Source organism: Falco biarmicus, chromosome 6 (genome assembly GCF_023638135.1).
Source record: "Falco biarmicus isolate bFalBia1 chromosome 6, bFalBia1.pri, whole genome shotgun sequence".
NCBI classification, from domain to species: domain Eukaryota; kingdom Metazoa; phylum Chordata; class Aves; order Falconiformes; family Falconidae; genus Falco; species Falco biarmicus.
The window spans coordinates 23533291-23547713 of record NC_079293.1 but is presented as its reverse complement, the minus strand read 5'-3'; the positions used below and the strand labels follow the sequence as shown (position 1 = coordinate 23547713).

At 39.1% G+C, this 14423-nt stretch overlaps 1 long non-coding RNA gene across 2 annotated transcripts in view; it reads right to left on the bottom strand.

Moving 5' to 3' along the window:
- Window positions 1–12956, bottom strand: part of LOC130151868 (uncharacterized) — a 36150-nt gene extending 23194 nt beyond the window's left edge. For both annotated transcript variants that reach the window (XR_008822765.1, XR_008822766.1), the window contains exon 1: window positions 12856–12956. This is a non-coding gene — a long non-coding RNA (uncharacterized LOC130151868). The remainder of the gene's footprint in view (window positions 1–12855) is intronic.
- Window positions 12957–14423: the final 1467 nt, after the last annotated feature.

Here is a 14423-nt window from a genome sequence, read left to right as displayed (position 1 = left end):
CCAATGCTCCCCTTCAATTGCCTCTGAAGTATTGACATTTTTCACGAACACTTTGAACACCTGTGAAATCCATCAAAGGTCACAGCACTCTGTAACTTTGGTCAGTTTCCCACAGTGCTATCTGTCATGGCCAGCAAGGTCTCATTTCATGGCCACTAGTTCTCCACATACTGTTCAGTTAACCTCAACTGAAGACCTTGTCAGAGGCCTTATCTGCTGGCAGCTCTAACACGCACTAGGGATAAATGTTGTGGTTTTAATATGAAATATGTATTGAGGTTTGTAACAGGGAGCAATGATCTTCCTGCGTATCCTATAAACCAGGGGTCCACAAACTCCAGCCCGCGGGCTGGATACAGCCCCCCAGGGTCCTCAATCCGGCCCCCGGTATTTACAGACCCCCCCGCCGGGGTTGGGGGGGGGGAACCAAACAGCCGCAGATGACTGCCTGCCACTTCATCCGCGCGTCGGCCCCTGGTTAAAAAGTTTGAGGATCCCTGCTATAAATGAATGTCCAGTTTATACTCAACTCCTAAGAACTGTGCAAATCCAGCTCCTTAATTTAATTCAACTAATTTCTACTTTCCCATGCTTAAGGCAGAATTATGAAGAATTAAGAGGTACTTTGTTTCAAAAAGATTAGCTCAAAAGTTTCAGAGGTTCTGCCCTATTCTCCTTTTAATGTCAAAATGGAATGACACGGGGCTATAAGGATTTCTCTGCTTCAGAGCTGTGGGGGTGAGGGTTTTTTTGGTGTAATTTAATGTGCTTGTATGCAATTGCAAAGGGCACATCTTGCCCCATCCTCTTCTGCCACAGTGTTTCTGTGGTTATTCTTCTAATTTGATGATCTCTATCGGTTTTTATTAAATACAAGCACTCTTCTTTGCTAGATCACAGATAAAAACATTAAAATATTTCCAATAAAAAGATATGATGAGCAGGGTTTTATTTACCACTATTTACCGAAGAAGAGGGATGGGAAGAAGACTGAAAGGCACAGAAAACATGGTCACATATATGTTACTTTCTTAGAAAACTCAGCTAAAAATAACATATTGCCATTGCAGGTGCCTTTCCCTCTTGTTTCTATATCACTATTTTTTAAATCAAGTGTCCTGTTATCCAAACTACTGCTGACATGCTATCCACATTTTCTTGTAGCCAGAACTGGGACTGAATGAATCATTCCTATGACTCATCATAACTCTTTTTGCACACCATTTTATAATGTGCTGAATGTTTTAACATAAAAAGTGGAGTAGTCTCACTGTTCTGATAGAATCTTTTGCTAAAGATTCAAGTTACTTTTTCAAATTAACTTACTTTCCTGGATTTAGCTTTATTGGCAGTGCAAACAACAGCAATTAAATGTAAAAGCCCATCTTTCAATCTTCACAGTTAGCCCCTATCAAAAAGACAGTCCCCATACACAGAGTGATCTCCTACTAAAAAACGTCAAGAGTTCATCAGTTTTGGTTTTTGTTGGTTTGGGTTTTTTTTACACAGTTCTAAATTAATGCCTGGATTAAGCACACTGTTCTATACCCACACAGAGCAGCACCTCTCAGCACAGTTATCCAAGACACATGAGTTACTAGAACCACTGCAATGCCTCCAGCCCAATACATGGAAGTCATACACCACCTACCCTTTCCTGATAAAAGACTATACAGTGCACCTGGGAGCCTTACTAATAGTGGGATTTTTATTCTGGTATCTTGCAGATATTCAGGAAAGCAAAAGATAAAATAAAGCACCTTGAATCACCTGGATAACTATAGAAGATCTACTCAGATCAGGAATCCAGGCCCCAGATCTCATATTTTCCCATGGTTTCATGTAGAGCATTATTATCACACTCAGCTACTTACTCAGAAGGACATTTAACAGGAATTCCCCTCCAGAGAGATTGCTCATGACAACGTGTGAGATACAAGATATTTGATGACTGGGGAAGAGGATTAATCTGTGTGGGGTGTACAGTATGAGAAAACGGAAGTGTTTGGGAGGAAACCTGAGGAAATCATGAGATGGTAGGAGGTGGTAGAATGAGCCAGTTTTTTTGCTCAGTGCACAAATTACTAGAGCCAGTCACAAGAAAAGGGTTTGCTTAGGTAAGCAAACACTCCAAAGTATTCAATGACTGTTTGCAGTAGCTTCTTACTACAAAGAAGCCAGAACTGTCCAAGAGCAGTGGGTGGTAACAGACCATGAAGCATGTGCTGGGAGGAAAGGTAATGTGGCATGTGCAGTAGGTCCTGTTACAGGCAAGCCACAGTGATTTAAAACACATTAACTTCTGAACAGTGTACTATGGAGACTGCTATTATGATTTTAAACCTTGACAACAACAGTCTTTGTTGTTGTCAGTGTGCAGAGTTAGCCTGCTAACAGCCGAAAGTGTTTTGAGAAATAAAAAGTTGTTCAGTGTATGCTATCCCATGAATACAGTCTTTCTGTGAGATGCCTTACTGAAGACAAAAACCAAAAGTTCATATAAATAAATCTAAACCACAGCAGTAGTATTTCAGAGAGTAATGTTCTTTCTGTGCCTCGTTAACATACGAGACAAGAGCATATCGGTGTCAGAGTTTAAGCTAGAAGATGGCAATTAAACTAAAGGTTTGGCAAAAAGTCTTAAACAATCTTGCCAGTCCCATAGAGCCCTGTCTATTGGTAGATCTGCTAAGGGACATTACCAGCTTTGTCCTTTTGACTGCTTTTTCTAAGAGCATGTCTATAGTGCTAGGTCACCCTTCCAGTGCTCCAAGCCAAACAGCACCTGCATAGGTGTAGCTAGCAATGCGCAGGGTCTAAGCTCCCCAGTTCTGCAGAGAGGCAGAAGAAATTGGAGCTTTCAGCCACAGTAAGAGGGCTAAAGAAATTGCTCAAACTTGATCAGAACTGCCTTAAAGTCATAATGGCATCTCCATTGTTTGCCAGCACCACATACTACAGCTCTTACTAGTTGCAATTTGAGTTAAGATAGATAACAAATATTGCAATACATCCACATCAATTAGTTGTCAATGGCTCATGTCTCACAATGCCTGTTATATGTCACAGGTTCTCCCAATTGTCTCAGCTACATCAGGCACCAGTTGTTGTAGTCACCTCATACACTCAAACTCAACCTCATACAGGGCACAAATTGTTGCAGCACAATCAAACCAGTAAGTTGTAACAAGGCTTTTACCCTCAGTCAGATTCTACTGTCTATGCTGTTTCTCCTTCCTCCAGATACCAGACCACACTGCTCCTCCTCCATCCAGCCACCTCTCCCACCATCCTCAGGGCTATTTAACTATTTAGCAGGAACGAGCTACACCTGCATATCATCCATGTTAATCAACCCACTGCCTTCGAGGCAAGGCCACAGCTGCATGTTATCAATGCTAATCAACCCACTGCCTTCATTCCTCTACACTCACTCACTATTTGTACTGCATGATGGAATTCAGAACTTCATGAAAGAGCTAACAATTACTGTCATGCCAGCCATAAATGTTACTCTGATGTGATTCATTGTATTCTCACAATAAAATGCTCCAAATGATAATACGTTTGCTGTTTAAATGTTCGCCAAAACGTCCATAGCATCTTAAACAAGCATTTAGATATTATTTTCATTCATTATAAAGTAAAGGAAGTTTTCTTCATAATGATTTTGAGGTTAGAACCTGATCCAGCTAATATAATTGTAGATGTTATTTGTCGGTTTTATAAAAAAGTAAGGTGGATTTTGGCTCTGGAATTGTTGAAGATTTTTTTGGCAATCTCTATTATGTAATGTCCAGAAAGACAGTTCAAGCTTCCTGGATATTGTTGATGTTAAGCCAAAGATTCACTACACAGCTTAATACCTCTGTTCTATGCAGGTAAATAAATCAGTCTGCTTGAAAAACCAGGCTTTTCATAGCTGGATAGAAGTTGTTTCCCAGGAGCAATGTAGTCATGGATAATATTAATCCAGCTACCTCCTGCTTGGGGGACAGAATAGTTAATTTGGAATTAAGCTTTTTTTCTTCCCTCTATAAGGTGTTATATTGTAACACTGCCCCAGTGCAGGAAATACACTATGAGTTTCCAAAGACCAAATAGCTAGGTAATTACCTTTAATTCCCATAACTTTCAGAAAAGGTCATGGTTACTTGACACTACAGCTAAATTGAAAGGAACAGTTCAAATGGGTCATTTAGGTAAGCATGTTAAAGGAAGAAAGTGCCCTGATCATTTATTTGAAACTTGCCAATACTATTTCTGCATATTCCTGTCTAGTATTCCAATACATGGGCAGAATTAGTCATAACAATAACACAGCACCACCTCTCTTAGGTTATAGCCAAACAATCTGAAAATGTGCAGTTGATCTGAGTGACATGGATCGCCTTCCAATTAAAGAAATGAAAACATGCAGACTTCAGAGTAATTAAGATCATGTAATTTTTAAACCTCCAGTGCTTTCCAGAGACCTCTTGTTCTCTGGCACCCATCTTGCTTTAGTTGTTTCTCAGGCTTGGTAATGTGCTCAGAGGTTTCTTACACAAACATCTAAGAGCACATAAAAAGTTTCTGTGATGGAATTACAGAGGCCCAAAATGCTTTCTTCTGTGACTAAGTACAGACATGAAGAAAACTCCAGAGAGAGAACACCAGGTGATGCAGAAGTCAGAGAAATTCTGAAGGCAAAGAATCTCTCTCCTATGACTTCGTGGACTGTGCATCCCTGAGGGTAAGGTTTGCTAGATGCTTTTACCTGCCACGTGTCTAATTGTCAGAAATTACTGCCACAATTCACAAGATTAGCTATCTTGACTGCAGGTCCCATGGACTGAAGGAGCAATGTGCCAGCAGTGTGGGGTAAAACTATCAGATTTGATACTGAGCCAACGCATTAGAGATGGGATTGTGGGTAGACATCCCTTTAATTCTGTAAAACCCGCCAGCTGCCAAGAATACCATGACCTGAATGTTTGATATTCCCAACTCCTTATCTGATGTTCCATAGAGAGGATCATGTTGTGTGCTGTACATTTGAATTTCAGCTTTCCCCACCTAGATATTCAGTTATAAATTTAATATTTCTGTCAAATAGAAATGAGGAGAAAAATTAAATTAGACAAGAGAAAGATAAATGACATCTGAAGGGTAAATGCTTGAGACAACTGAGTTAGCTTGTTTCTTTGATTTATTAAATAAATCAGCTGGTGTTCCTAACCTAAACACTAATTTTACTATGCTTACTCTGTCTTATATTGAGGGATACAGTGATTATTCTGAAATGCCTCCCCTAAACCTCCCTAAAGGTTTAACAAAACTACAGGGAAATAAAACAATGGCAACATGCCAAAGTCCATCACAGTGGGTGCTGTTCTAATTCATTTGATACAGGTCAGCTCAGATCATGCAGTTGGAAAGTTGACATCGTTTTAATTAACTGCAGTACACTCTGTTGTTTTAAAAGGAGATACTCTTTCATGTTTTACATATACATTTTATGGCATACCCAAAGCAAAAAATTACAACCGCAACATTAGAAAAAAATACAGCAAAACTGACTCACTGAGTAAAAAGCTGCTTCCAGTTTAGTTTGATTCAGGAGAGGTAGAGATGATCTCACTGAAAGCTGACAGAGTCAGACAGTAGCAGTGGTGAAATGACTGATTTTTGTCTCAAAAAAAAAAAAAAATAGAACAAAGCAGAATAAGAGAGCTCTGAATCTAAACCCACAAAAATCAGGAGGTGAAAAAAATTAACTCATTAAATCAAAATCTAGGCAGAGAAGTAGTAACATTAATTGTGATGCCCAGCTGGACTCAAAACTTGTGTTCTTCACATTTTAACACTGTTCAGCTGATGCGCAGGTGTGAGCCCAGGGCATCTGTTGCCACCTAAATTAGTGATCCTAGCACTGGAAGAAGTCCCTGAGAGGAGTATACATAAAAGTGCAACCAGACCTCAGCTGTACAACCAAAAAAGTCATCTCAGCCAGGGAAGAGCCCTGTGACCCTCTGACTGGATGGTCTCCTTCAGGATGTGTCCGCCATTTCTGTGCTGTAAGTAGGTACTAAGAGAATCACAGAATCATAGAATCATTTAGATTGGAAAAGACCTTTAAGATTATCAAGTCCAACCGCACCATGTCCCTAAAGTTCCACATCTGCATGTCTTAATACCTCCATGGATGGTGACTCAACCACCTCCCTAGGAGCCTGTTCCAATGCTTGACCACCCTCTTGGGGAAGAAATTTTTCCTGATATGCAATATAAACCTCCTCTGGTGTAACTTGAGGCCATTTCCTCTTGTCTTATCACTTGTTATTTAGGAGAAGATGCCTACAACCTCCTTTCAAGTAGTTGTAGAGAGCAATGATGTCTCCCCTCAGCCTCCTCCTCTCCAGGCTAAACAACCCCAGTTCCCTCAGCTGCTGCTCATCAGACCTGTGCTCCAGACCCTTCCCCAGCCCTGTTGCCCTCCTCTGGACACACTCCAGCACCTCTACTTCCTCTTGAAGTGAGAGGCCCAAAGCCAAACACAATACTATACTTGAGGTCCAGCCTTACCAGTGTGGAGTACAGGAGGACAACCACTGCCCTAGTCCTGCTGGCCACACTATCTCTGGCACAAGCCAGGATGCTGTTGGCCATCTTGGCCACCTGGGCACACTGCTGGCTCATGTTCAGCTAGCTGTTGACCAGCACCCCCAGGTCTTTTTCTGCTGGGCAGCTTTCCAGCCGCTCTTCCCCCAGCCTGCAGCATTGCATGTGGGGGTTACTCAGAAAAATGTACTTCTAGAGGATTGCGTGGGGCACAGCAGGGCTCATTAGCTGCCTGCTGATAAACAGGGAAAGCTGCAGGAGTTCTGTGAAGTGCCTTTTTCCTCCCCCTCCTCATCTAATTCCTTTCTACCCTCCCCCAGGAGTAAAAGGAGAGAGAGCAGAAACAAAACCAGAGTTTGCACGTGTTCAATGCTTTTTAGGCTGGGCGCTTACGCTACAGGACACAAGCCATCCATAACCAGGCTCCCCCTGGCTACAGCTGCCACTGTGGAAGCGCGCGCTTGGCTGGAAAACAGTGCATCCTCCATGCTCCTGCAAGCTTGGCTTCACGCCTCAGTGCCACGGCCAGCTCCTGCACGCTCTGGCATGCTCTGCATATAGTGTGGCAACCTCTTCCCTCCATGTGGAAGCCTTTGGATGTAACCTAACAATTCTGCAGTCAGCATATGACAGCGGCACTGCTGTATGGCACTGGGACAGACTGACTGCCAGCCGCAGTGTATGCAGACCATGACTCACACCCACAGAGCAAAGACAAGGGGTTTGGCACGTACCTGTAGGGGCAGAAATAAACTTGTGCTTTAATACAGAAGTATAAAAAAGGACAATAAAATTTATGCAACAGAATCCACATGCAGGTCAAAATAAAATGAATGGATTCAAACCACAATTCAAACAAAAACTGTGGCTGGTTCAAACCAACAATTTATGTTAAAAATGAGATTCTTCCCCAAACTTTCACTGGTTCTAGTTCTATATTCTTCAGTTCTGTGAGAATCTGGGGGATATTTTGCTGTGGGATCCCCTTTTTGTCTGAAAATGTAAGTGAGCTAGCCTCAGGCTCAGACTTTTTCAACACCTGCAAAATGATGTGTCCTTTTTCTGTTCCCGCTATAAAATAAAAATCAGGAATTGTTATTCCCAGTGTCCCTGGGGCTCACTCATTCATAATTAGGGAGAACAAAGAGATATAAGATGCATACTTAGAGTATTTAGTGTTTTCTACCAAGAAAGTCCTGAAATCAAATAATTTGAAACCAAAAAGAAAATCGTGGCATGGCTTAAAGTACCTTTCTCTCATCTATTTTCCTGAATATCTTTGTTTTTGTTAGAACTTGCTTGATCTCCTGGTATAAGGTTTCATAATTTTAAAATATAGGAAGTATCCAAACAAACATGTATAGCAGAAGAAAAAGAAATTCATACTAAAACTAACACCACACCTTCAAAAAACAACTGTTTTTCTAATGAAAAAAATCCCAAAAATCTAAACACACAAAGATCTGTTGGAAATATTTATCAGGACCCATTGGATTTTTTAAGTCAACATTAACACTGTTCAATACTAATGAGATGGGAAACAAAGCATCAGAAATGGATAAAATCATGAACTTGATTTTGGTCTCAAACATAAAACTTCAAGCCCAGTCTTTTTTAAATTGACAGGTCTTGAAGTTTTATGTTTGAGGTCAAAATCAAGTTCATGATTTTATCCATTTCTCATGCTTTGTTTTGACAAAAACAAATTGACAGAGATTTACCCTAGATTTATACCATTTTAATGGATCTTTAAGGACTGATGATTACTGCAGCTAATTACTCAGACTGGAACAATCAGGATGCACTACATTCGGCAGCATGAAGCAGTCCAGCCTTGGCTTGGCTAGAGATTGGGCTCAAGAGTGGAGGAAACATAAACAGAGACCATTCAGACTTAAATTATTTTGCAGTCTAACTTTCTACTTGTTCTCATTGAAGAGAAGCCATTTTAAGCAAATGAGGAGGAACAAGTATCAGAATGAATTTTTGGGAGGCATAACAGATACATGCAACAAAATAGCGTTTTGTCCAAATAATGACTTTGTTGTCAGATTGGAAATGTTTTTATTGTCTCCATGAAAAACCCCAGAGTTGTTTTATACCTTGTAAAAGTTTAGAGACTGCCAGAATGACAGATTTCACAGCAGTCAAATTTCAAAAGCTATAGAAATAATGTTTAAGAAATAAGTTTAAGCCTACCTATCAGTTTTGAGATAAACAAATAACCGAACATGTACAGTCCATGCTGCCTACATGTATAACATTTAAGAAAGCATTTTTATCAGATGGTGATGCTTTGGAAGAAAAGGAACTGATAAGACAAAATGGATGAGATTTATTTGTTCAAGAGGTGCTAAGACTTCAGAGAGCGAAATAGCCTGACAAGCCAAACTGTAATTCTCTATTGCTTTGCAGACATGAAATAAAACAGATGACTCTTGCCACCACATGGGATGCAGACAAATCATCATGGAGCATCAGCTGCTCCATTCCCTGACTCTGGGCACAGGATCCTGTTCAAGACTTCACTTTGAGGTTGTTGTCCAGCTGGTAGATAGGAACTCAGAAACAGCAGTAACAAGATTCAAATTAGGGGCGTTTATTGGAGACATTTAGTGGAGATGTAGTGGACAGAGTCTATAAAGACAGGCTTGTACCTCTGACTTCAGTGTGAGATCAGACTTCTAGAGAAGCTGGGAAACAGCCCTGATCCCTCAAAACTGCAAGGAGTTGGCAGTGTTTCATTTCTGATACAGAAGGAAAATGAGATTTCAAAGAAATAACTTAAAAGTTCCATTTCCCTAAAAACATGGATTCAGGATACCCAGTTGTGTTTAGATCCTTATTCTCCATGATTTGGAGTTTTGCTCCCATAGCTAAATCAAGCCACCTGGCTGTAAGAAAGCTTGAAATTCTATTATGCATTAACTTCTCATTTCTTTCTAACTTATTTTGAGCAAGAAAAATCCTCAACAAAACCAGTATTTTAGCTCAATTATTTCTCAAAAATATTTCAGACTTAATGAAAGATCTTTTTCAAATGTAAATAAAAGGAGCATTTGAACCCTTTTGTGCTATCCTTAGTGTTCTAGTAAAATATTACTCTCCTTACCACACAGAATTTAATATCCAAAGCTCAACTGAAGCTTTGCACAATCTCTATATATAACAGAAAACACAAAACACGAGAGCGTGGTACAAGAGGCTTAATCAGAAATTTTTTTTCCTCTACTTTTCATAAAATGAGTAATTTGTCCCATTGCTCACTTTTCTGTGAATCCAAAGGCTCATGTGAGAAATTTAAGAAATCACAGGAAACTGTTACGTGACAACCCAAGTATTAGGAAGGTGTTAGGTCTGAACAGTTTCCAAGTAATTTAGTTCTTTGCAAGAAAATAGTCTAATGCTTTTGCCAATGAAAGAGTTTGCCATGATTGCATTTTGTTTCAAAAAAAAAAAAAAAAAAGCAGGCTCCTAGTTAGTTATTACTATTCTCTTATTTGAATAACAGGATCATATATGATCACCAAACATATTGATTAGGAATTACTAATAATTAATACATTCAAAGTCATCCAAATCAGTAGCAAACTGAAAGGTTGAATTTGTATTGGCATTTCTGATTAATATTAGCAATCATAGCCAAAGACAAGGTTTTGCTAACTCTTTGAGTAGGGGGGAGAAACAGCATTGTCATCTTCTCTGGTCTCTTCTTTCTTTGGTAAAGCTGGATGTGCATGTTACAAAAGAAAGGGGATGCTCTGACTGCAAAGACAGGAGGCAGCAGCAGGGTAGCAGCGGGAGAGCTGTCCTTACCCAGGGGCAGAGGCAGGGGCAGGGGCAGGCACTGCCCTGCTGTGGGGATTCACACCCCGGCTGCTCAGAGGGCTGATTAATCAAAAGGCAGACAAAGAACAAAGGAGTCCTGAGCCATGACTACCTTGCATTAAGGTATTTGCTGGTCAAAGAGCACTTGCACCCCAGCACTAACACGTCACACAATTCGTCTATCCCACCCCAGTCGTCGGCACCCTTTCCCTAGAAAAGTACTCTGACAAACCGCTGCTTTTGCTGGTACAACTTAACCTATAGAAAGGGAAATCTATCTTTTAACGTGTGATACAGCATTCAGTAATTCTGAATCTTCCCACACTGTGGGAAAGTTCAAAGAGCAGCTCTGATCACTACAGTGTTGAATTTCTAAGAAACCTATAACAGAATTAAGGGAAATAAATATGAATTACAGTATTTAAAGAAAAAGAATGAGAAGAAAATATCTACAGGGCTTTTTTTGGAGCATTTGGATAGAGGTGATCTGAGAAGAGGATGATAAAGGAAGCAGCAAAATCTGTAACTAGGCACAGAGTTTAACAGTTTCCTTTTAAAATACTTTCAGATTTCAGCTACAGCTTACAAGAGATTTAAGGATTGGAGTGAAATCACTGAGCTCCAGCTGACTTCATTAGAGCTGTTCATGTGAGGAAAGTGAGCAGGATTTGGCCATAAAACAAAAAGGCCTTTGGCCTTGTTTTCATTGCCAAATATTTCCTAATTGATACTGCATGTAAACTTTGCCCTCTGCTAATACACTAAATAATCAATGCTATCCAAGCCCACGGTTCGTTTTCTGCCTAAGACATGATTTTGTTTGCTACAGGGATGATGAGGGAGCAGGAAGGGGTTGTGCTGTTGGACTGCTGCTTCCTCACGCAGTGCCACGTTTGTGTTATTCCACGCTTGCTAATGGAGAGGTCGTAGCCCTCTTAGCTGTAGGCCCCTGGTAAATCCCCACCCAGATATAATCCCCTGCACCTTGAAGAAGATGAGATTCCTCTGCTTTCTCTAAACACTGCATTATATCCCTGCAACTACCAGCCAGCTTTGAAGACAGACTGATTATCCAAATCCTTATAAATTATATGTGACTTTTGGAAAGCTACCTAATTAGGGAGAATGCACTCCAGGGCTTGGAAACTTATGATGTCCTGAAGAAAAAGGGGGAACACTTTGGGCATCTCAGCTAATTTTGGTAAATTGTAATATAAACTCCAAGACAGGATTGTGATTTACTGGGTATCTTACTCAACTTTTTTGATGAATACTGTTGCTTTGCAGCATTAAAAGCTTACTAAAAAAACATGTTCAACTCCACTGCATAATGGAAGAGTTTTTTCAATATGCAAAACCAATGACTTAAGGTTAGTCTCTAAAGTCAGATTCTGTTTTCCAACAGTTGCCTATTCTCTGATGGTATTCCTATATGTTATGATACCAGATGTATGAATAAAAGGTACCTTAATCTTACATTCACACCTCAGGCACTATCTATACCATCTCTCAGTTGCACAGTCTTTGGTGGTCATCCTTGAAGCTGACTCTATCAAACTTTTTGTGTCTAGGAAGCAGTGAAATTACTGAAGAAACTTACCGTAGCAGGTACTGATGATATCTAATGACTCATGAAAACAGAAGTTCTTTCTGTTAAGATTTTCCTCACTTGTCTTCCACTATTATTGACTAATTGTGTAATATTTACATTGGTTTCATAGATTGATTCAAAATTTAAGGAATTATAATATCAGAAAGAGTTACCTTTAAATTCAACACAATCTCTTATCAAAAAGAAGCAATGGCACTCTTAAAACATCTTTAAATTAATTTTTGTTTGAAGTGAGGAAGATCTTCAAATACCCCAAATCATGCAATGTCATTGAAAGATGCCCAGATACCAACAATGTTTGTGCATTTTTCTTTTAATAAGCCATCCTTGTAGTCAAAACCACCCACATCTTATTTCTTAATTGTGACTTTCAGCATTAGTTTAATTATATTTTTTCTTGCTACATTTAAAACATTATTTGCCCCCACTTTGTGTTTCTTTTTTATAAGTAAAACAGATTGAGTGCTTTCGGTGTTACAAAATAACATCAGCTTATTTGTTTTCTAATCATTCTTCCATGAACGCTCTTCAGGGATAAACAGCCTGTACAGACCACACACCCCAAAACACGACAGAGGGGGTGAGATTTTGCTCTCTTAAATTACAATCCAGATGGCTTTCTGCAAGGTAGTTACACTAAGCTGTTGTTATAGTCAGTGGGAAAAAGAGACTTTTCATTTGTGATTCACTGGGTACTTTGTACATTTGAGATGAGATGAATAATACCCTAGAAGTGCCTATTTGTAGATAACCACACCATTTCAATAAATTCCTCTATTCCAGAAGTGGCAGCATTAGTAAAAACTACTTACAGATATTTTTTTTATCCTACTCAATTTCCTCAATTTACGTACTCAGCGGCTGCATTTGCCTGTTTGTCCAGAGTGTTCCCAGAAGACTTCATTCTGCTGTTCATCCTACATAAACCAAAGTCAGGATGCAATTCACCATCTATGTATATGTCTCACTATATTACATGCATCTTTTTTATACATACGGATAAAATGTATAGCATATTTAATATGGTTTGCAAGATTTAATATAGTTGGCATATTTTTTGCTTGTCTCAGAGGACTGAGTGAGTCAAGTAGTACCATCCCAGTGACTTTCAGTTCACTGTTACTGCTCCCCAGGCTTTTGCGTTATCTATACTATTCCTCTGGTAATTTTAGGTTTTGTTGCGAGAGTGATAAAAATGGTTTGGGAACATATTCCCATCAGAAACTGAACAGGGATTCCACATCTAGTGTGAAACTGGAATCTATCTGATAGATTTCAAAACATAATGCTTTACAATATGTTACATGTATGTTATTCTTAGTTTGTTAATAGCAAATCCACTAGGTACACTTTTAAATAGTTGAATTGAAAGATACTGTTGCAACAATACTTCCATTATCAGTGAATCTATCAAGTTAATAAAATAAAGAAAAAGACAATATAAATATTAAATGATCTGTACTGTCTTTTTTCCACAGGTAGCATCAGGGTAGTTCTGTGATTTCATAAGTCATTAAAGGAGTTAGGGGGTTTGGCGGTAAATAGAATCGAAATGAGTGTAGGACAAGTCCACTGACTTTACAGAACCAGTGTCAGACATAATTACTTGCCATTTTAAGACTAGATTATATTCTTTCACGTATTCAAATATATAATGCATACACACGCATGTGCAGACAAGTACACAGATGTTTCCTATATGTGAGTATATGTGTTGAGTTTGAAATGTCTTAGTACGAGTTTGTTCTCAAACTTTTGCTAAGGGCAGAGAACCTATCATTAGTCAAGTCTGATGTAGAAGATGCTGATTTCCTCACCCTGTTTATGGAGTTTCTCTAATTTACTTTATGGAGATAGAAGGGATGTGCTTTATTAATCATTGTATGGGTCCTGTACATTCCCTTCTCCAAATAAGGAAATATCCAGCATGTTCATAGGTCTGATTTCTTACGTGGGTAATCTAACAGCACTGGTGCATGACATGGCTCATGTTAATATACAAAATGCCCTGAAGACAAGGTACTCTGCCAATGTCTATTATTAGTTTCAGAATACTTTCATTATAGCAAGATGTTTTTTTAATTCAAATTAATTGCTAAAAGATTAACAATTTATCCAGAATCTAAACAAAGAAATGGTTTAGAATAACCTTGTTAGTATTTCTTTCCTTAGAAACACCAATTCACCCAAATTGATACAGTTTATCAGAGAGGGAAACTTCTGACAAATTTCCATTACCAGCCTTTGAGTTGGTTTTTGAAATTCTGAAATTCTCTGTTACAGTATTTTCTCAAAAAAAGACTATTTTTCCCCGATTAAGAGAACCTTACTTACAGCAACTAAGAAAAATATTTCAAAGACTCCCCCAATTTTATTTTTT